The 23318-nt window shown below is 38.2% G+C and overlaps 1 long non-coding RNA gene across 2 annotated transcripts in view; it reads left to right on the plus strand.

The window, feature by feature from the left end:
- The window catches only part of LOC140322971 (uncharacterized), a 37572-nt gene extending 15269 nt beyond the window's left edge, over nt 1-22303 (plus strand). Inside the window, exons 2-4 of one of the 2 annotated variants that reach the window (XR_011919284.1) lie at nt 10333-10412; nt 13284-13682; nt 21881-22303. This is a non-coding gene — a long non-coding RNA (uncharacterized lncRNA). Of the gene's footprint in view, nt 1-10332; nt 10413-13283; nt 21816-21880 lie in introns of those variants that run through there. The other variant, XR_011919283.1, reaches the window with a different exon arrangement.
- Nucleotides 22304-23318: the final 1015 nt, after the last annotated feature.

Below are 23318 nucleotides of genomic sequence, written 5' to 3' on the forward strand. Positions count from 1 at the left end.
GAACCTGAGTCCTGGGGGATTCGTACCTCCTCAAATACCAGTAATATCATTGTGCAGGCTGTTTTTTAAAAATGCCAGCATGTTTGAGCATTGCCTGCAATTAACAGGATATTTCTACTACCTGAGAGATGATAATTAGCTTCTTAGATAACGGGAGGCATAGAAACGGTTGGAATGACATTACTTCACTCTTCTATGGATTGGTGGAATAATACAATACATGCTACTTGTATCTTGTTAGTGTTGGGTGGGAATCACAGCAAGTTCTGTGTTTGGTAGACTTCTGCAAGCAGGGTGATATACCAACCATGTGTTGTGTTCAAGGAGATATATGTTCATCTATGGCTAACCATAGGGTAGTAAGGTGGACCTGGACACTGCCTATAAGGTGTAAAATAAAAACAAAGTTCAGAAATGTGTCTGTTTTTTTTACTCCCTGCACATAGTTATCCTTGCAACACTCCACTTCAGTTTTGTTCAGCTTATTAGAGCAAGAACAACTATCCAGTTATTTCCTGCATAGGAGACCATTTTACTGTCCATTTCTTCCTATTATGCAGCACTAGGTTACTAAAGACTCAATAGACCTGCCTATGTGCTGGTAATGTGGGGGATGTCAATGTGGAGTATAGGTAGTCTTTCTTCTGTCGGTTAATTTGAGTGGCAGGGTGAGCAAAAAGAATAGACTATAGGCAACATTGGTTAACATTAAGCCATTTATAAAATATGTAAATTGAATCATGCTAGTAAAGTATGTTTTATAAGTGTTTTTTTTTACCTTCCTCTAGGTCAACTTTTAGGTTGTATCTACAATATGCAGGGTTTCTAGCATGCCTATTTATTTCCTTGGTGGTTGAACCTGATGGACTTTTTTATAACCTGACTAACTATATACTGTATAGAAGAGTAACCCTTTCCTGATGGAATCCATATTTGTGATACAATGATTTCCATTTTTTGCAAATGAGTTTGTAGTCAACAATTAATCTGAAGATAGGGCAAAGTTTTATGGCCACTAGGCCATTTATGGGGTGAGTGGGAGCACACTAGGCTGGACCAGCTCTAATGGCTCCACCCACCACCAGGGAATGCCCCCTGAGGTTAAATCCTTCTCCTCCTTATGCATTGCGGAGGAGAGGGAATTCCCTTCAGGGAGCTTTCCCTATTTACCGCGGCAGCGAAAGTATCAACGCCCGCCGCGGTAAATAGGGGAGCAACTGCAAGAGGGCGGCACCGGGGCTTCAGCAGCTCCAGTAGTTCCTAACTCCCTCTGGCCAATTCGCCGGCAACCCGCAGACCTGGAGCCGTGGGTTGCCGGCCAGCATTTGGCCAGATCGGCCAGGGGGCGTTAGGCCGGAACGAACTACTGTTGACTAACCAGTCTGACCAATATGTACTGGCTAGGCCGTATCTGGCCTAAAGGCTAGAGTTTGCCGACCCCTGTACTAAATGATTAAAAATCTTATATGTACTAGCCCTAAGTTTGTAACTGTGAAAATATATGTAGCTTACTGGTCCCTTGAGGAAAATTATTATACTGCAGGTGATTGTAATTTACCCTACAGAGAACAATTAAAATCTCATGGTGGCTCTAATTTAGATTACTGACATGATGAAGGAAAATACCCATTTAAAGCTATATCTATCACGCAGACAGTAAATATATTTTCATTTTAGCCATTGACATAACAAAGTTCTGGTAACTCCACAAGAATAATATGCTAAACCACCAATTTTCAGTTTACTATTTATGGGAGTTACACGGGCAGAACACAAAAGACTTGCAGGCTGCTGGTGATTAATGTTGTAGATAGAGTTATGTGTTCTAATTTTTGTCAGTCGTGGTAAATATGTATTTGTGCGGCCTCCTCCTCCAGCTCTGCTAGTGGGGATAATGTGCAGTTACTTAAGCAGAAATGATAGGGAGGAATTCTATTGACCAGGCAGCTGGAGTTTATTGCAGGAAATGACAAGGTGACCAGCCAGTGATACAGAATGGAAGAGATGAACTGTGTTATCAAGGAAATCCAGCATCTCTGTTCAGTAATAAAAATAACGTTATTGGGAAGATGGACAAAAATATTGTAAAGTGTTCAGACATTGCTTCTATTCTCCAGCAATCAGAGGAGAAAGAATGCGTTGCACATTTTTTTATAAAATGCTGAATTTTCTTTTGAAGGTATCTCTCATTATTCATGATAGATTTGCAGTGGGGTTTACTAATAAATACATGAATTTGACATACCATACATTCTCTGGTGGAGAATCTTTCAGGTCTATGTGTTTTCAGCGGCAGTGATTGATTCTCCACCAGAAAATGTTTGATGAATGTTAGATTCATTGCTCCCTAAAATCTTCCTTACTTCTTGCTAGCAATCCTGTATTCAAAAAAAAAGCTGAGTACACATGAGTACAGCCACATTCAAATTTTCTGTTGGCTAACCAGTTTGACCATTTTTGTAAACAGTAACCATTATGATTTTATTTATCAACACATCTGATCTGTCGATATCCAATCACGAAACCAAAAATTGGTTTCCTATGATCAGTCAGCCATTGGAATTTGCATCAATCATTTTTTTATTGGCTCAGTAATGATATCAGAAATAAAAATTAACCTGTGCGTACTAGGTCTGAATGCTGGATATTGGGCAGAAGTAACTATTGTGCACATGTTGTGCATCCTGGCCCAACAACCAGAAAAAAAAAATAAAACTTTGAATGTGGAAAAAAAAGCAAAATAGTGGATGTGTGGATGTCTCATGGTTTAAGAAGAACATTTTATAAAATAAGTGCCTGATAAGCAAGGCAGTGCCTGAGCATCTCATCACCAGGCCTAAAAACGTATCATATGGGGGGCAGGTAGCAAATGAAAGAGATGGAGATGTAGATGGACGTGAACACTGGAATATTCTTACATTACAATGGGGTGGATGCTTATAGTACAGTGGGTTTGCAGGAATTTGTTTTATTGGGGTCCATTAAAGTTCAGAAATTCTTAATGTGACCCTTCATAGGTTCACTGGATGGACTGCAACTGTAAGCAAAGTAAGACCAATGGCTTATTCTTTAACAGGGAATATAGGAGATGGGATTGCATCCATATTATCGCACAAATGCCACAAGAAACACCAATTAAATGTAGGTTTATTTTCTTTTCTTGGAAACAAATTTTCACAGTAATGACTGATGATTTAAAAACTGAGGGTTAGTACCCTAATTTCCCCAATTTTTATCTATTTACAAACCTTGCAAGTACACTCAGCTAATAAAGCCCCGTACAGATGTCAGATAGACATGTGATGACTGTCCAATGAGACCCGTACGCACAGCAAAAAATAGTCCAATGGGAAGGAGATCATTCCTGATCATTCATTCATCAATCCACCATGGTGGAATGAAGAATATTGTCCAAGGGCTGCCGTACACATGTCAGAATTTCACTGAAAATATGCACAACCACTCATTGGGCAGAAATAATCTGACATGTGTACGTAGCCTGGTTAGTCCTGAGTGGTGTCATGTTGACTAGTTGTTTTTTGTTCAACTACTCAACCACTCCCACTGTCCTCATCATCACATAGACACTAAATTCTGACATGATCAACAGGAATTTTTTTTGTACTCAATAATACTAATACTAAAATGCTTTTAGCAAACCAAAATTGGTCAAATAAACAAAAGGGTTTGCAAATAACAGAAGGAGTAACATTAACATTCACCTAAGATTCACTCATGTTTAGCTCCTATGTTAATTACCACATTTCACTTTTAGCTTCCAACAGACTCATTAAATATATGTTTTCCAGGACCACTTAAATGTAATTTCACTAGATAAGAAAAGGACGATTAGATATACTTTTCTGTTTACTTTTATAAATGTCTCCCAGCTGTGTCGTTAGACAACACCAACCGTTTTCGAGATCCCTGGCTGTGCCGCCAAATGTAACACTGACCGGATGATGAGAGGAATGCGGCTCCGGGGGGTTTAGTCACTTCACATCATTACTTGCCATTTTATGATGCTGAAACATTTTTACTGCTCCTGGGAAGATATTGCAAGTAATTCACAACAGTGAAAACTCCTATAAGACCAATAACTGATATATTTATTTTTTGCCAGATCAATCCTGAAAAACAAGCAGTTATAACCCATTTCAGAGCCCATTTCTGATTGATAAACTGAATATTATCATCTAGATTTGGATATCTTTTATAAAGAGCTAATAAACCTGAAAGGGAAACGATGGTGTGTGTTCTCACTGTGGACGCATTTGACATTATTATTGCAAAGTTTATGAAAAAGTACATTTGGACTTGACTTACACATAATACATAATACTGAGACACGGTGGAATTTCACCTATAGTTGTAGTTAAGAAAAATGTACAGACTATGCGACATGGATTTAAACACAGCAGCCTTTTATTTATTAATCAAAATAAGAACATCATAAAATATTTGTGTCATATGAAAAGGGGCTGCCCGTTTTGTCTTAGGAAAGGGACCAAGACCAAATGATGGATGTAGCCAACAGTTGAGTCCCCCATTTCTGTTAAACTGACTTTGGGACAGTTCCGACTGCCCGTTTTGTCTTAGGAAAGGGACCTAGAATGAATGATGGATGTAGCTAACTGTTGAGTCCCCCATTTCCGTTAAACTGACTTGGGGATCTTGTGCAGTGGCACATTTTGGACCTCTTTATCCCTAAACCCCAGTAAAATTGGCACCAAAAGTGGGATTATTATACTGCACAAGAACCCTCCTCACATTTATTTAGCCATCTATTCAGAACAAACAACCTCAAAATCTTTGCAGCAAAATAAAGGGTGAAGACTAATTGGACCACTTTATCTTTTTCTACCATCATTCCTTTATAGATTTTGTATTTGGTAATTCTTTGAACAGCTTCTCCATTTTACATAGTTACATAGTAGGTTAGGTTGAAAAAAGACATAAGTCAATCAAGTTCAACCACTAGTGAAATAAACATACCTCAGATATAAAACCCTATAGAACATAGTTGGTCCTAAAGAAGGCAAAAAAAATCTTACAGATCCTGGTAAAAATTCCTTCCTGATTCCATGAGGCAATCGGATGTTCCCTGGATCAACAGTCACAGTTATTTTAGCTTTAAAGCCTTAATACCCAGTTATATTCTGTGCTTCTAGAAAAACATCCAGCTTTTTCTGAAGCAATCTATAGTAGTTGCTGAAACTACTTCCTGAGGGAGCCGATTCCACATTTTCACAGACCTTACAGTGAAGAATCCCTTCCTTATCTGGAGCTTAAACTTCTTTTCCTCCAGACACAAAGAGTGCCCTCTTGTTCTTTGTAATGATCTCAAAGTGAATAATTGGGAAGAGAGTTCTCTATATGGACTGTTATATATTTATACAGGGAGATCATATCCCTCCTTAAACGTCTCTTCTCAAGAGAGAATAGATTCAGTTCAGCTTATCTCTCCTCATAGCTGAGCTCCTCCATTCCTTTTATTATTTTAGTTGCCCTTCTTTGCACTCTCTCCAATTCTACAATGTCCTTTTTGTGAACTGGTGCACAAAACTGGACTGCATATTCCAGATGTGGTCTGACCAATGCTTTGTATAGGGGAAGGATTATGTCTCCATCTCTGCAGTCTATTCCTCTTTTATTACAAGAAAGTACTTTGCTAGCTTTAGATATAGCAGCTTGGCATTGCATGCTGTTATTAAGTCTATGATCTACCAGAACCCCCAGATCCTTTTCCATTTCTGACTCCCTCAATTGTATTCCCCCTAGACAGTATGAAGCATGCATGTTGTTAGCTCCCAAGTGCATAATTTTACATTTATCTATATTAAATGTAATCTGCCACTTGGCTGCCCAATCAAACAGTACATCCAGGTCTGCTTGTAGATTGCAGACATCCTGTATGGACTTAATTCCATTACATAGTTTGGTGTCATCTGCAAACACAGAAATAGTACTTTTAATCCCAAACTCTATATTATTTATAAAGATGTTAAACAGTAATGGTCCCAACACTGAACCCTGGGGTACACCACTAATAACCTTAGACCATCCAGAGTCTGAATCATTAATTACAACTCTCTGGATGCGATCTTTAAGCCAGTTCTCTATCCATTTACAGACTGACTTTTGTAAACCTATCGACCCTAACTTGCATATTAACCGTCTGTGGGGTACAGTGTCAAATGCTTTAGCAAAGTCCAAGTACACTATATCAACTGCTACTCCACTGTCTACATGTTTACTTACTTTCTCATAAAAAGAGAATAAATTTGTTTGACAACTTCTGTCTTTCTTGAAGCCATGCTGACTATCACTTATAATAATATTTTCCAACAGAAACTCCTCTATGTGGTTCTTTATCAAACTCTCTAAGACCTGTGCAACTATGGACGTTAAACTAATGGGTTTGTAGTTACCTGGTAATGACTTTGCTCGATTTTTGAAAGATAGGAACCACGTTGGCCTTCCATCGGTACCTTGCAAGTGACTAAAGAGTCTCTAAAAATTGGAAATAATGGCTTTGAAATAACTGAGCCCAGCTCCTTGAGGACACATGGATGTAATCAACTTGAGCTCTGGCATTTTCTTTTGTGTACACAGAGCTAAAACAAGTGTTTAGTAAATCTGTCTTGTCTTTATCCCCAGTTACCAGCCTAGCGACATCCTTTAAGGGGCCTACATGCTCAGATCTGATCTTTTTGCTATTAATATATTTGAAAAAATGTTTTGGGTTTGCCTTACTTTCCTTTGCAATCTGTCTTTCATTTTGAAGTTTTGCACATTTTATCTCTTGTTATTTTCTTTACAGTTTTCAAACGATGAAGGTGATCCTTCATTTTTATATTTTTGGAATGCCCTTTTCTTGTTAATTATGGCTTTTTTAATATCAGCTGTGAGCCACATAGGTTTTAGTTTTAGCCTCTTAAACTTATTACCTATTGGAACATACTTTTCAGTGTACTTTTGTAGAACAGACTTGAAACATTCCCATTTCTGTTGTGTTCTTTGAGGACAATATTGTCTCCCAGTCCAAGTCACAGAAAGCCGCCCTTTATAATGGAAAATTTGCTCTCTTAAAATTAAATGCTGTTATCTTTCCTGTTTTTGCTTCCTGTTTATAGCTAATATTAAATGAAATCATATTATGGTCACTGATACCCAGATTCTCTTTTTTTTGCACATTTGTTATAAGCTCTGCATTGTTTGAAAGAACTAGGTCCAGCAGAGTATCATTTCTAGTTGGGGCTTCTATAAACTGTACTATAAAATTATCTTGTATTAAATTCACAAATGTCCTCCCTTTTGCTGTTCTTGTAGTGCCAATACTCCAGTCAATGTCAGGGTAGTTAAAATCTCTGTGCTAGTAGTGGATTCTCTATTTCTTCCTTAGCACTGGGGGGCCTATAGCAGACTCCAATCATTAATTGTGTGTTATTCAACCCCACATTCAACTCCACCTATAATGCCTCAACCTCATCGCTTGTTCCATCCACAATTTCTTCTTTCACATTCACTTTCAGATCACTTCTCACATACAGACAGACACCACCACCCTTTTTGTCTTTATGAAAGAGAGTATACTCGGGAATATTGACAGCCCAGTCATGCGAAGAACAAAGCCAGGATTCTGCAATGCCAACTAAGTCATAATTCTCCTCACTCATTAAAGCTTCCATCTTCCCTATTTTGTTTGCATTTTTGTACAGAGTAGCTTGACAGCCATTTTAGCTCATGTGACACTATTACAAAAGCTTCAGTGTTCTACTCACTGCTGGAATAAAGCATGGAGGAAGTCTCCCAGCATCACTTCATCATTCATCACTTCACTCATATACATATGTGATTACATTTAAATTGATCTGTTAATGAACATGGGCCTGACAGAGAGATTAAACTAGATCTCCTCAACCAAAGCTATCAGTACTCAACAGGGAACAGAAAAGCAACTCCCTGGCCCAAATGTGCAAATTCCAGTTTATTGACTTAACTATTTGTAATGCAAGATTAATATCTAAACCTCATATCAAGCTATTAGTTTCAACTGCACTAAAATCAGGAGAAAAAATTCTGGCCATGTAGCTTTGTGTTATACTGAGCTGCCAAAGTGAAGCCACCTATAAGCCATGCGGCATGTGTAGGTGGCCAGAAGGAACTCCGTGAAGGCAACAGGAAAGAATCAAAGCTATGTCTTTTCTTAGTCTATGTCTTTCCTTGTCCTATGTCTTTTTCAAAAATTCACAAAAGAACATTTCACATGCAAGATACAGCTTACTGAATCCTTCACCGGTGTTGGAACTGAACATGAGCTCTTCTGTTAGCAAGTTTTTTGGGTTATGATGTGGGTGATAACTTCCTGGTCTGAGGTCTCAGGCCATTGTACATAACCAGCAGTTTACCTGTCGCTAACACATTTCTAGAAACTGGTTCTGCTACCAAAAAACCTCTGAAACGCAACCTAACTTTTGTGTAATTGAGAAATTTCACAACTGGACTAACTCAATGTGGTGCAAATACCTAGGGGAAAGACACCCAAGACAGCTCTATCACTGGCCATTTACCAAATTATACAGATAACAGAAGCTGAATGACAAGGCGATGAATTGCAATGTACACTGTTCTAGTATTCTATCTCATCATATCCTGATTTCCCAAATTTGGAGGTTATGTTGCATTCTGAGTCATTGCTTTTAACAATATAAATCTAGGCTATACAACTGGTAAAATACCCTAATTCAAAGACAGAACATAGGAAATGAGTTAGGTCCAGTTGGATGTTTTGAGACTACTAAAACCTAAGACCACCATTGCTGTATTCAGTCATCTGCTACCCAGCTAAGTAAAATGCAATTTTCTGCTTTTTGTATTATGTGTGAGTGTGGTATTGTTTCTATAGTACTTTATTGAGAGGGTTGAGTTGCATTATGAGTATATTTACTTTTAATCTTTGAAATGGTAAAAACAAACCAGTACCGGACAATACAATCAGTGATCTCACCATGATCTGTTCATTGAATTGGGAATTCAAAGTGATGGGACTTTTTATCCTAGGTCATATGGTCAAACGCAACCAGTAGAGGATGCAGTACCCAACACTGATGTGGTCATGATGGGCAACCTCATATCACATCAGCAATATGAATTCTTATCACATGTATGATACAAATGTCAAGAGAAGAACGATAACAAAGAAATGTAAAATCACCAGTCAACAGCTGCCCTATCGGCTCTAGAGACAACTTACACAAAAGTAACAGACCTTATCACAATGCTGATACAGAGCAAAATAAACCACCCTTTTATCAATTGTACTCATGTTCAAATGCAAATATGCTGCTAGCGGTTGTCTCAAAACACTTATAATAAATGCTGTAGGATTGAAGGGAAAATTGCATTGCCTTAAACTTTACCAAAATGGAATTTTTAATAGATTGTAGTAATTTCTCCAATAGATGATGTCTACCTTTTCAATTCATTACTGTAATTTTTTTCTCAGAGTGAAAATAGTAAAAGGAGTTAGATTTCCTATCAACAAAATTTACAGCCACAGCCAGTCAGTCTGTTCTGCAAGCAGTACGACAAATGTATATATGGTGTTGTGTCTAGTCTATGTCTAAGAAGTGTATGCAGACTTTCCTTAGTTTTCTTCTGCAGTTTTAAATAAGGAAATAAAAGCCTGGCTCTAGGCAGACATCTTTATATGTTCTCCAGATAGTAATAAAAAAGAAAAATGACTCAATAACACCTTTAATCCTGAGTTTCCCCTATAGCATCTCTTCTAAGCTGCAAGATCTTCTCAGTCTTGCAGGGGGAATTATGCCTAACATCACTCATCCTGGAAGAATGGTGAAGGGCTGAATAAGGGGTATCTTGGCCCTAACCTCTGGAAATGGCACCCTGCTCTCAAAATGTAATAATTCAGAGAGCTGGCCTAATCTCATCATGTCAGCACCACTCTTTGCATCACCAATGATTGCCCACCACTAGAAGTAGACCAAGGAGAGTCAAGTGACCATTCAGAACATATCTGAAAACTGTAAGTTAGAAAAAAACAGTATAAAATACTGCTAATGGGGCAATCTCAAATGCCAATTACACTTTTCTATAACCATCTATATTTGGTATAGTGAAGTCACTATGTCGCCTTGAGAAAGGGACCCAGCATGGCCCTTAATCCATAGCTTTTCAATATGGTGTGAGTGATGTTATAATATAAAACAAGAATTGTGTATTTGAATGGTGGCTTTGTGTTTATTTTCCACTAGTTCCACATGGTGCTATCTGCGGTTGTCATTTACAGTACCCTTTCTCTATTATCAGGTGTGTTTGCTGTAAGGAGAGAATTTCTTCAATGGACACAGCTTGAAAGATCCTGGAACCTGTCACTCCTATATCCCAAGGTGCCATTGCTGCTCCAGAGTTTACACAAAAATCCACTTTGGCCATTGGGCGGTCACTGATGATGTAACTCCTGTGCATGTTCAAGCATTATGTTGTCCCCAGTATCTGGGACTATTTGTGCCAGAGCTCAGTATAGAGTCAGACTTTGCACTGCATTACACATTCCACCTTTTAAGGATGCAATGCTCACCTAAATGTTCTTCTAGGTCTCTTAACAGTGCACTTCCAGGTGCTGAGAACCGCATATTCAGTACTACAGAACTGCAAACTCGGGGTTGGTCATCTACTATCACCTTGTGCTGTGATGACTACTGCAGTCTACTCTTCTGTATCCTAGTAGGGCCCTACCACTGGACAGCCAATAGGTAGTTTCCACATTGGCAGTTAATGATGTGGACACTCAAGAAAGAACCCCACTAACTTGCAGTAGAAGGAAAAGAGAAGGCACACGACTGGCATAGACCATGGCTTTGGGTGCCAAAAAGGTATAGTGGCAGTCATTTGTTACAGGGGTGCAGAAAGAAAGAGGGTTTAACATGAGCCCATGTCATTTTATTCTTTTTTAACTTATTTAGAGTGTGCAGTAACTTTTAATATCTATTCCAGCAAGGACCCGAATTTCTGTCTGTAAACCAGAGACATAACCAAGTCTTGGCTTCTCATTAATAATTTATACCTTTTTAATCACTATAAAATTGTATCCACGCTCCTTAAAGAAATGCTGCAGCCTTTGTGACCCTTTCTGCTAGCCGGCTATACCTGTGGGTGTTTTAGGTCCCCGCTGCGAGCTCTTTGAAACGCTAACTCTTCCCCTTAATGAGTTCTCTTGCTGCATTGACCGCTAGCTTTTGTTGCTCCATAGGGAAATACTGTCTGCACTAGTCTCTATTATAGTTGCTGCTTGTAGAAAGTATTTGACCAAGAACTAAACATTTTCTTCTGCAAAAAAAGTAAATTGAATATCAGGAAAAAACTATGCGCCATTATTTAATTGATCAATGTATAATTTCCTGTAGTGACATGCTGTATTTGTGCCTGTTTCCAGTGCAAGTTCTAGAAAAAAGATTGGTATTGGTCGTTTCAAGAAAATGGTCAGGCAATGAATTTCATTGCAATTATTCCTATATGCAGCAAGGGTTTTGGGTCAAATAAAACTTATCCTCAGGGGGAAAGAAAACATAAAATCTCACCCACCTTTACCTAGCCTAAAGATCTTATTCAATAAAAAGTCTAATCTGCTTAGTAGTATGGAAGGGTCTGCCTACATTTCATCCTAACCTTGTCCCTGCCCACTGGGTATTGTGGGTGTCCATCACTTGGGCCCAGAAGTGTCCATCACAGTGTCCAGAACTTGATATTATGCAAAAGGTAGACATGAGTCTTGTTGGTTGGAGCAGTGGTGTGAGCTTCTTTAGACCACCAATGGCCACCATCGGGGATCACATGGCAGCAGATTTTAGTTATATATTATAGGAATGTTAGGGAAATTAGCAAGAGGATGGGGCCCTTATTTTTTGTATATTTAAATGGTTTTCTTCTAGATCCCAAAAAATAATAAAAACAAACCAAGGCCAGCAGTCGGCAAACTCTCCGGTTATTGCCTAGTTGGAGGGTAAGAAGCAGGGTCGTCATCAGAAAATTCAGGGACCCATGCTGGGCAAACTTCCCTGCCACATGTTTAAAAGTTCCAGGATTACAAAATTTAAGTTCTTTTGATCAGGGGTCAGTACAGAAGTACCCCTTGATCCCCCTTTTAATGGCAGTTAGTGGTGAAACTGTACATTGTACATTTTCTAGTGATCACCCCTGGTAGCCAAAAAAAGCATCAGAGGAAACTAAAGTGAAACTAAGGTGAATTTTTACTAACATTAAGGTGAATATATGCATTTGGTAGTTAAGAGAACCTGTTACTTTTACCAAACACACATTTACTTTTTATAAATGACATTATTATAACATTTTTGAATACCCTTTGTGGGTGGTAGATTCAGATGAATAAGAAATATTTACCTAACATAATTAGAATGTAAATATTGTTAAACATATGATTAGTTTCTGTGTTGTCCTGTACTCATTACAGCCATCTTTAGATTCTTGGCCCTTCTACAAACATGCTGTTTATTTAACGGCCGTAGGTTTGTATAACATAACGACATAAGGAATTTCAGTTGGAGCTTGCATCATAAATGTCTGTAGTTCAGGCCTACAATTTGTGCCGGTGGGTATTTGGATCCTAAAGATTTCAGCTGTTCAAATATGTATCTATGCCTGGGGTGGCACAGCTGCTTCGATAGTCAGCTATGGCATCCTGGAGGTTCGTATTCTAGAAGTGAAATCTTAGGATCGCAATACTTCAATGAATGCAAAATCTCAAACCTCCCAACAGTTACATATTTATTATAAAAAAAAGGAAACTGTCCCAATTGCTGCTCTATGTGGCTGTACTTTGGTCAACTGTTATCCTTGCTGAAAGGCAAATTATGTGTTTGAAGCTCTTTGGCCATAAGGCTCAACAATGTGGAACTTGGAGCCCTTTCAGATCCATGGCATAAAAGCTGGCAGCTCCTGGTCACACAGCTAACAGCGCCAGTGAAGTTGCAGCCACATATAGAAATTGATTCCCAACCTATCTCATTCTCTTAAAAAGGGAAGGTTGGGACCACGGGAGAATGCTGTGGCTCACCACGGGTCTGATTGGCCCTTAGAATTCCATAATATAATGAACCTGATGTCCAGGACAATTTTAACACTCCTTCCTTTCCTTCCTACCACCACATTCTATATGATCACAGGCACTGGAAAACAAAATATATGACTCTCCTAAACCCCTCATGTACTACTCCAACCCAAAGTCTTCTCTTTTGCTTTAGGTGTCCACAAAACTACCTACATGAAGTGGACACTTCCCTTGGCTGACCTGCAGTGGTGCCTTCTAGCAATGGAGAAGAGGGTGTGGCACTGCTGATGTCAGCAACAGGTGGAGACCGACGTCTGTAGCCCTGTATCAAAGATCCCATGTGACCAGAGGTGGCACTGCCAGGAAACCTTGAATAAGGATTCAGGAAACTGTATCTTTTGGGTATGGAAAGTATGGGTTGAATGATGTGGGAGAGGTTGCAATAATGTTTTTGCAACAGATGGCAAAAATCAGCTCAGGTTGCAATACCCACATTCAATCTGGTGCAGTCTCCCGAAGTACTTCTTCACCACAGGATGCCCTCAGCCTTACTGGCTGAATGACAACTGGAAACCTGGGGAACCTGAAAAAAGTAAGGGAGCATTTTTTTCTTTTTTATCCTATAGCAGTCTTCTATATTGACCTAGCTGTAATAACTTTCTTGATGACAATGTTCTCTTTTCTCTCAGAAATGGAAAGTTTATACTCCAAGGCTTGGCAATCACATAGTTCAAGTACAAAGGGAAGTATTTAGAAAAACACACTGAGCTTGAGGCTTGTGTTAGGTGGGTGGAACAGAACCATAGTAAGACATAACTTAAAACCAGCAAACAGCATGCATTGTCATGATGTGTGGTAAGACGCAAGTTTTAGCATGCATTGCCACAATATATGAGTGTACATGAGCTCTGTGTATGTTTGTAACACGTCCTGCAGCAGGAATTCAATTTTTAGTGAGTGTGGGTTTCTTCTAGGATGCTGTTGGTGACTGTTCAGTTACTAATAATAAATGAAGATCCTCCCATTCCCAGTCCAACTATAAAAATGACACAATGAGATCAAATCGATATCTCAGAAAAGAAGTGGTGAGAGGTGAGAATCTGTAATTAGTTGTGTCCTCGTACTCTATATAGTTTATCAGAAAGCAATTTTTTCATCCAAACTAAAGTGTATCCTTTCAAATCGAGATAAGATTGTTTATACTATGAAGGCATTTTGCTGGCATACATAGTTTGCAATAAATCATTATCTACACACAGGAGACCGACTGTTGAGTTTTCAGCATTTGGAATGAAGACCGTCTCTTATATAAAGGCCATCGTCCCAGACCTCAATGTCCCTGCTGAATCCTAATGATAAAACACACCTCCTGCCACAATATAACATGACCCAACCGGCTCAGCTCAATGGTGGCACCTCTGACCATGTACCACAATGTGCCTTATTCCTGATGATGGGTATAAAATTCATGCAGGGCTATGAATCTGGATTTAGGCTGATATTTACAGGCCTCAGGGTCATCAGTACATGAATGGAATATTAGTCCAAAGGAGGGGGCTATCAATGTGTTTCTCGAGATGGATACTGGATGGCAGCTGATCATATTACTGACATCAAGGCCATCATGACATGGGAAAATATACAATGACAAGGTGACGGGGCCAGCAAAAATGCTAGAATAACACTTCTGTGGATTGGAATTTATCCATTTATTTTTAGCAGCTGGATTTCTATTGTACTTGTATCTTCTACTCACATGGGGCCAAGCCATTCATTGGCCATCCAACGGCAGATAGCACATGGGAGTTATTCCAGGTGCATACTTTGCAATTCTTTTATCAATGGTATATTCTTTCAATATTCTGATTGTAATTGCCAATGACTGAAATTAATCCTTGCAATCAACTACTACTATTTAATGTACCATCCATGGCACCATCCATGGCCTCCTTTTCTTCAAAACGTGTTAAGTGCTCCACAAAGAGAACTGGGAAGAACCGTAGAATTAGCAGTGGCAAAGATCAGAGGAAGTTATCAGCTCACCAGGTTTATAGCAGGAATATTGGGTAATTTTTACCCCTTGCCAAACAGATATAACAAAACACTTCCACTGGTTTATGTAACAGATCATAAGACAGCAAATAGGAGACTATCTAAATATGTACTAATAAAAGCAGAGAGGCATTGGATGCACAGAGAGCACACTTTCTGCACCGTCACCCCCCATACATATAATACAGAACACATGATTGACTTTTTATTTGACAGTTAACAAGAGCTATGCGCTAGTAAAATTCCTCCACTATTAAACTTGCCCTGACTCCAGCCATTGTAAATAGCCCAATGAAAAGACGGATGATTAGCGAAGTTTAGAAAGCAGTAAGCCTCCAATGATCCAATACAGCAGTATGGTATTTTATATTCCATTCATTAGCATTTACCACATGACATATTCTCCACATCATGACGGACAAAATTAGAGCTTTAACCCAGGCACATCTAATGAAAATGGAAGGCTAAAATAAAAAGGATGAAAGTGCAAAAGCCGCATTAGTTCTGTTGAGCGTTTTCTCTGAAACGACTGCAGCACTTAAAAATTTACAAAATTAAAACTGCAATTTTATCTGTTTCTGTTTTGCCTTTCTTGGTTTCTCCATTGCACCCTCATCAAAATTTACATGTCATCATAATGGGTCTTTGTTCAATTGAGGCAGATCGGTGATGGTGGAAAGGGCCAACCACAGCTTCCTAATTCAGTAATCTCCCAAGAACTCCAAGACCCATGCCAGCAGTGGGCTGCTTTTTCAGAATGCAAATATCAACATGGCCTAATGGGTGGATGTCAGTTTGGAGAAGTGTGCCCATCTAGGCAGAAAGCATTTTCCAACTTGTGACACCGAGCTTGCACCATTGAGATAACAAATCCAGTGTAAGGGGCGAGCCAGGAACAGTCAGGCTGGGGAGGTGAGGGGTAGATAATGCTGAGTATCCTCCAGCCAGGAAATGTTTGGGGATATGCTTGATTTCAGCTTCTTGTGCACATTGTAAGATGCAGACTAGCACAGACATTTTCATTTGAATATATATTCTTCAATACCCACAAAGCATTACCATCCACAATTTAATAGATCAAAAACAAAGCTGATCTGCTATTTGTGTTCACCAACTGTTCTGATCTGTTCATAGACCAGGTGGTATAGGCATTGGTGGATTTCACCTGCTGGGATATATACCACAGAGAGCCAGGTCCCATACAACCTATCATATGTAACTGTGTACAGATCTTTCATGATCAACAAAAGAAAATAAAAGGAGCAAAGTAAACACAGCAATGTTCAGTTCTATGGTAAGGGGAGGACAAGTGGGAGGCACAACGCTGCATCCTCCCCATAGGAAATTATAGCAGTCATTCCCAGTCCAAGCCACCCACTACAGGAGGCCAACAGAAAACCATAGGAGGGGACTAATACAATGTCAATCACTTCACCCAAAAAGAGGATGCAGCAGTGACCGGTCCTTATTACACGAAGCTCCTGCACAAGACCAAGTTTTACGTACTGCACAGAATTAAGGGAAATACACAAAACACACAAAGATTTCAATATTAAAACATTTAAACAATATTTGCTTATCGAAGAGCTCAGATTTAGGGCTTTCACAGTTGGTTCAAATTCTGCCAACAATTTCTGGCAAAAAGTTCCCCATTCTGAGCGTACATTGAATCAGTTCTTGTTTAGACAGTTACCATGCCAGCAGCTTTTTTGGAGCACAAAAGATCCTTCACATTACAAAAACTCTTTCCTACACAGACCTTCTATACTCCCTGGAAAAAGATCAATTATAGCCACACCTTACACAAGTACCCATCTGGCCTTTTAGAAAGCTTCACCCCTCTTCTACACTTTAATGCCATGAGAAAAGAAATTAGGGCATTTATTTACAACAATAACTAATCACCATTGGCCATATCTCTGAACTCTGCAACTGCAGATCTGTAAAGAAATGATCAAGAAAAATGTGGAATGCTACTCCACTAGTAAGGGGGTGAATATAGCCCACTATTACTTATTTATCTAACTAGGTTTAACCTATTATCTAAAAGTAGTAGACAAGATTAAATGGCAAAATTTAACTCTGTATAATAAAAGAAAAGATGGGAACACAGAGTAGGAGGTTACAGCAAGTGACGAGAAGAGATAATATGGATTACAAGCCGGCATCAATTAAAGTAGTCTCCAGAGGCAAATAATATTGGCTCCTCGTTATGGTCTGAGTTATATGACATTGATTTGGCTATATTAGAAATCTACAACTAAAACTCCCTGGGGAATTACAGTTATGTATCATCAACATAATAAAGTGGGGTGCTAACTTGAAAACACAAGAATAGATGGTTATTAAAACTGATGTCCAGGCAAACAGATGAAACACATATATGGGAACTGTCTGCCAAATGATTTATATGCCTAACCATCCAGTACTCTCCATCTAAGCTTGCTGGACAGTAAAAAGAATGATCCAGAAAACCTGGTATGGATCCTGGTATGGCTATTGAATTCCAGACCTAAGGTATGCAGAGCCCCCTTCATTGTCCAAAGTTTAATGCTTATTAGACAGTAAAGGTTTTGGGATTGTTGGCTGCATGAGTGACACTTACAATGCCAACTGGGACCCCTATGCAGGTTGGTCTGGGCCTAAAATGTATTTAAAGTGCATCATGTATGAAACAAAAACATTTCTTTTTTTCATAGCGTGGGAAACTGTTAAGACAACTGTCAGGTTTTTATTTCTGTTTCCAGTGAGAAGACAATCTATTCAATAGGGACCATTGAAACCCCCAAAAGATTACAGGACATTTTAGACTTTAAAGCTGTCCCTAGAACAAGAAATAATTGGAAATGTAATACATGGCCCTGGGACAACTATCTAAGAATGGCATTTCATTAACTGTGGGAGATTTCACGTAAGATCCTGTTGCATCTTTGGGACAGTAAGCGAAGGGCAAGTACTCCAATAGTCCAAAGACAACAAGGCATACACTAGCAGGGAAATTCCTGTTTTATCCAAAATGATAAAAAAGAAATTGAGATATGTGATATGAGATTGAGATATGCTTGCATTTTAAAGATTAAACAATCGTGCTACTACCATAAAATAAAGTCAGCCAGCCAATAAAGCCAATAAAAGAAAGAGAAGAATACATGCAACCGCTGCTACGCCACTACAGGGCCCAGTACAGGCATTACAGCTGGCTGATGGGACCACTGCTTTCATCAATGGAGGCATAATCCGAAAGCTTTGATAGTGGTGGATACCAATGGTCACCAAAGATCTTCAAGAGAGCAAAGATTACAGTTTGCACCCATTGGAAAGATAAGTATTTGTCTAACTTTTTATTTTGTCTAAGGATTTATTATAGCTTGTTTGCTTTTAAGAAAGTTTTTATGTATTGACAATAATAAAGTTGTTAATATTCTACAATATACATAATTTGCTCTGTGTACTTGCTACATAAATCCCTTTTCACATACATTTTACGTTTAAAGGATATGGTGAACCCCTCTTTATTGAGGATTGATGGGGATTAGAAAGTTGGAGATTAGATAACAATATCCAAACATTAAAAAACGGAGCTTGTAGTTTTAGCAATGTGCATTATTTTTAAATTGCAATTTTAAAAGGTTTGCTTTAAAGTTTTGAAACATTTTATGCAGACATAAAACAGTAAACAAGAAGATGCGTTCACTATAAGCATGGCCAGTTCTTTTATCACTCACACTGTACACAGTCAATGCACTGTACTCATGGACATTGCACAAGCTTTGCTCATAAAGACAAATTGGGCTAAACCAGCTGAAGGAGACTTGAAAATATTATAGTTGAAAGCTTGCGGAGATACAGACAGATTATTTAATATCGGTACAGGAGCAAGTCACACTTGAATACTGCCAATCTGATTCACCACTGAAGCCAGACTGGCTGTGATGAAAGCACGCCAGGTAGACTGGAACAAAGGTCATTAGAGACAGTGAGATGGCTGGGGGAGAGAAGCATGCAAGCAAAAGCCACACAGGCTGGATTTGTGTCATAGACAAAGCCTTGTGTATCTCAATCGCAAGCCTGTGCATTCACTGCTGCGGATTAGTATTTCCTAAGGCTCTTTGCATTCGGAGAATACTGCTCCAGAGCATGAAGATGTTTCCAGATATATTAGCATGCATGAGGTGCGACTACCACCACTGTGTACTGTGTTACCATTTTCCCCATGTTCCAGCATTTTTCTTCCTTTTGAAGGAGAAAAAAAATCTGTATGCTTAGCCTGTAGCAAAACTGTTGTTGATCTATTCATAGGACAAACAGAAGAAAGCCAGGCAAATGTAAAAACATTTATTTAATCTGTATATACATAAAAATTTAAACTGGCGAGTTTCCATTTTTGCAGGGACTTGTACACATTTGCTCAGTTTTTTGTTAAGGCAGATCTTGAATAAAAATATAAGGTTTGCCAATAAAGCTTGGTTCAGATAGATGTTTGTAAGAAAATGCGGTTACCATTTCTCAACCATAATCAAACACCTACAACCACATCAGTGTTTGTAGATGTTGAGAGCCACAGGCAGTGTTTATCAACCAGGGTTCCTCCAGTGGTTGCTAGGCGTTCCTAGTACTTATAGAAGAGTTTCCATGAAGATGTGAAGGTTATTTTAAGGATTCCCCCATGTTAAAAAAAAACTGGGCACAAGTGTTTGCTCAAATTGACCCTATAGATGCAAATGACTGCGTGCAATGCCTGGTAGCGGTTGTTGCGTACCTGTCAACAACTAATAAAATTACCTCTATAACTGATTCCTTCAGACTGGAGTGGGCAATTGGTGGTAATTGCCCACAAGAATACTGAAAAAAATTCTGTCTGACCCAAGCCTTAGATAGCCCATCCTTCTCAATACATATGTGAAAAAATACTTCTCTTGCACTCCAAATTCCAGTGCATTTGCCTAATTATGGATCATTTCACTAGGTCTTCTCTTGGAATTCCAAGAATACTCAACATCTATAATGCCATGAGATTGTAAGTACTTTTCTAAACAGGATCCTTACAAAAGGATCTTCACATCGTTCCCAAGATTCCCAAGAGAAGGCCCAGTAATGTCAGCACCAATTAAAAAAAACAGGTAACCGCCAGGGTGTAAGCTAAGTTTATTTTACTTTTTTTCCACTCATTGGACTATTTTATAAGCAGACCAGTTTAGGTATAGTTAAGAGTACATGTTGTCCTAGTACTGGTAACCCCAATGCATATAGGAAAAAAAAAATGTATATGTATATATATATGTACAGTATATTCCATAGGCTTGTGTTTATATATTTCTATATATGTGAGAATTGTCCATTTTTCATAAAGTAGATTCCTTTGTCATTTTCGTCTCATACCACCTTACTGACTGCGTGCAACCTCAATGTTACTTAAATATAGCACGTCCCAATGAATGCTGGTGATGCTGATTTCTTTAGCCACTGTGCAATGGTAAGTATGTAAAAGAGACAGGATTTTTTGCTCCTGCATAAATTAAGTTCAGACTAGTTTAAGATGGAAATAGAAGTTTGACTGGCAGGAGTGAAAGGAAAAGAAAAAAACTTGATTGTAATAGAAAACAATGGAAATAAGACAATAGGTGGCAAAGTAAAGGCGGTTAGTTGGTGTCCTGAGCCCAGAGTGTGCACTAGTGATAAATTAAAACCAATGACTCAAAGGCGGCACCACCACTGGCAGTAGCAAATGAGCTATGCTATGTTCTTGGTATATACTGTTGCTCCTCTCTTCTGTTGGAAATACTGTTTATATACTTCTGTTCATGTTTCCCATGGCGGTACAATTATCTTCACCAGCCACATCACTGCAGACAAGAGCACTCCAAAATATTTAAGAACCATCAGACCGTGAGTCTGAGGTTCTTGGTTGAGAGGTTAGAAAATTCAAAGAATATAAAACACATGGCAAAACATAGGTAGTAATAGAAACGTGGTTTTCCAGAAGACACATCAGAAGATTAAAATATAGTAATATCGACTTTCGAAAAAAAATCAGCAATTACTTGACTATATCTATTATTATTCTGCATTTATATAGTGCCAACATATTATGCAGCTTTGTACATTAAATAGGGGTTGCAAATGACAAACAAATACAAACATTAACACAAGAGAAGGGGAGGGCCCTGTTCGAAAGAGTTTATGATCTAAGAGGAAGGAGAAGTAACACACAATAGTAGGATATCTATTTATTTAAAAACACAGAATAAAACACCTGATGAATGGCTTCCTAATCCCGTTTGATGAAATTATTTGCATGCCTGCCTATTCTTGGGATAAGACTCAGAAAGTTATGTTTTTTATTTTATGGGTGTTACTAATTATCCTTCCTTCAAAATTGATATTTTACAAATAGATAATTTTATAACTAAATACAGATCATATAGCTTGGTATGTACAATTTGGTATTGATTATTTTTATTTTTTTTTCCTAATCAGTTGCAAGAATCTTTTTGTTGTTGACACTTCCTGAAGAAGCGAGTCATTACCCATGAAATGTGTTGAAAGTTCCTTTTATGTAATTTTGCATATTTATACAACCTTTGACTTTTTTGTGTTGCTACATTAAAAATAACTTCACTTAACAATTGTTGATTGGATCACTTGTTTTTATTGTTGGATAAAACTTAATTAATGTTTGATGTTTTAACTATTGATGATTACCACTAAATGTCTTCCAACTGTCAATTATTACAATAGGTGGGCATCAAATATATAAACATTGGAATAAACAAATTAAAATAGACAATTACTACAATCTGTGAGCAGCAAATGGGCAATCATTACAAGACGACAGCAAAACATGGACAAATGTTGCACCAAGTGAGCAATTGTTTCAATACATAAGAAGCAATTTGACAGCTGTTCCAATGTGCGGCATCAAATCGGTAAACATTACAGTATGTGGGCCACAAAAATCATGACAACAGTTGTTAGCAGCTAACAAACAGGCAAGCATTTACCAATGTTCCTCTTACAATCTATCTCATACAACTCATTCCCCTTCTTTCTGGATGACTGCTGCTAGACAAAAAGGATGGCATAGGGCATCTTAGAATTGTATCCTAAATGGACAAATTGACAGATCTCTGTCTATGGATCTTTGTCTATATACACCTATGATCGGAAATGTAGCACAGCATAACCATTTATCAGTTTATACTTAAAAACATTGTATTAAATTGTATTCCTTTACTGCAAACAAAGAAAAGAATTTATTGTACTTTTCATTAGTCTTTATTAAATTATATTTATCTGCTGAAAATCAGTTGAAATTTTATAACTCAGAGCACACATATACATGCATTCTTTTCAAATTCAACTTTTTCCATTCAAACAAGCATTACTTAAATACATACCTTTGAATGCAGTGTTTGACCTCCCTTGCTTGCAGTTCATATACACATCAATAGAACATGCTGTGTGCGAAGAAACACAAGGCAAGCCAAACACAGCCTCTGATCTGTCACCTACACTAATACATTGTGGTCAATAGGGGTCTTCCAAGCGTGTCACTGTGGCACTCATTTGGGCAGAGATAAATCGATCAAATATTGGAGAATGTAATTTTCAAAACATTGTTTTTATCAAATTTCATTAATTTATGGTGGAGGCACAATGTTGGCCCTATACAACCATATCATTTTAGACACCAAGTTGCTTACACATGACATCAGCATATCATAATTTTAATACATTTTAGAAAGTCCATTTATAGTTCAGAAGAACTTTTTGATGGTTATTAACACAACTATAAACAATTAGAGTAACTCTATATTCGAGTTGCACTTGAAAACACATATTTGTTTTAAAAAATTGCACTTACATAATGATTTATAGCTTTCCTGTTTAAGACCCAGTGAGCCTTTCTCACCAACAAAAGCGATGAAAGACTCATGATTTGTACAGTGGAGTAAGAACATAATAGCCATTCAATTCACAGATATAACAGTAGGTGTTACAAAGATGTCATATCAAACAAAGTGTATGTAAAACCAAGTAACAAATGTATAATATTTGCTTCCATTTGGTCTGGTAAAAATATAATTAAAGGTCGTTATATTTAACAATCTCTAACACGGTAGACACGCCTATTGATTTTGCCAGAATCCATGTGAATAGATAACGTCCTATACTA

The sequence above is a fragment of the Pyxicephalus adspersus genome, chromosome 2, assembly GCF_032062135.1.
Source record: "Pyxicephalus adspersus chromosome 2, UCB_Pads_2.0, whole genome shotgun sequence".
NCBI lineage: Eukaryota > Metazoa > Chordata > Amphibia > Anura > Pyxicephalidae > Pyxicephalus > Pyxicephalus adspersus.